Genomic DNA, 1,721 nt, shown 5'->3' with positions numbered 1-1,721 from the left:
CATTTTTTTAGATTAATCAGACAAAAAGCAAAAAAAATGAAAAAAATGCAAAATTTGGCAAAAAAAATGTCTGCGACAAATTTTCGAATTTTGAAATTTTGAAACTGCTATTCTTTCAGATTTTGCCAGTAGATTCCAAAAATGCAAACCCAAAGAAAATCGACCGAAAAATACGACTTCTAGAGCCGATTATCTATTCTTGCATATATTGAACTGTGGCACTTCCGGTTTTGCAAAAAAGATCCAAAATATATTTATGCACATCGTCGCCTATATCTAAGGTTCGTGAATGTTGAATGGTTGCTGCAACTATTGTAGTCTAAGCTCAGGAAGGTGTGTAAAAATCGAAAAAAAAAAAAAAAAAAAAGAATTGACAATTCGATAACAAACTGGGACTTTGCTGAAAGCAAAGTCCCACAACTAGAGCCACACGTGGCACAGAATGGGACTTTGCCAATATAGCAAATTGCAAAAGACTCTGAAAAAATCAACCTTCTACGATAATTACATCACGCGCAAGAGCAGTCTAAAGTTGAGAAGAATTCTTTGGAAGATTGGTATAACGGAAGTAGACAGACCTCACAAATGAAAGTATCAGAAGATAGCCAAGGTCAATGACATTTAACATTGAAAGGGAGAGGGTCAACAAAGGTCAAGGTTACGAGATACAAGTCATCAAAATTTTTGAATATATACGGCTATAAAACCGGAAGTTGAGATAGGACAGCAAATATAAAAGTATAAATAGACAACCAATTTGAATGACCTTTGATCCTACAAAAATCAGGGTCAAAAAAGGTCAAGGTCAAAAATTGAAAATTTTGAATTTTCAAAACCTGTTCCTTTTTTTGAACTATAAAGCTGAAACAATCGAACTTCTAAGACAACGTGGCTCAACGGATGAAGTAATTGTATGCAAAGTTCCATTTTGAACAAATGTATACGTTGCGAGTTAAGTCCCTTGTCAAAATTGTCAATAATGAGTAATTTAACCCGGATGTACTACGCCCACCTCAATTTCTTTTCCATAGGTTAATTGATATTCTGAACGTTATGTAGTATCCCAAATTTAAAGCTTCTACATCATACAGGTCAAAAGATATAGGTCAACAAGAGTCAATAAAGGTCAAAATAGAAAATTGAAAATATGGAAATTTCAAAACCCGTTCCTTTTTTGGAACTATAAAGCTGAAACAATTGACCTATTAACACAAACTGGCCAAAATAATGAGGTAATTGTGTGCAAAGTTCCTTTTTGAACAAATGTATCCTATGCGAGTTATGCCCCTTTCCCAAAATGTAAACAATTAGTAATTCCACCCGGATGTGCCACGCCCACCTCAACTTTTTTGTCATAGGTTAATTCATATTCAAATTGTCTTGTAGTGTTGCAAGTTTCAAAGTTCTACATAAAATAGATCATAAGATATATACACACCAAGCTCAAAGAAACAGAAATATGGTAAAAAAAACTCAAATTTGAAAAATTCACGAATTTCAATTTTGCTTTAAAAAACGATTGTTATAATTCACTTGAAAGAGCATGAAAAGCACATTAAGAATCCGAAAAAATTAACCCTCTAGGTTAATTAGGTCACGTGCTAGAGCAGTCCAAAGTTGCCAATTTGGCTGTTTTCGGAAAGCTATAAAACCGGAAGTACATGTCAGAGGTCAAATGTCAAAGTATTAACTGATAGCTAAGGTCAATGACCTTTGACCTT

The sequence above is a fragment of the Lottia gigantea genome (assembly GCF_000327385.1).
Source record: "Lottia gigantea unplaced genomic scaffold LOTGIsca_309, whole genome shotgun sequence".
In the NCBI taxonomy this organism is placed as follows: domain Eukaryota; kingdom Metazoa; phylum Mollusca; class Gastropoda; family Lottiidae; genus Lottia; species Lottia gigantea.
Note: the sequence above shows the minus strand (reverse complement) of the source record.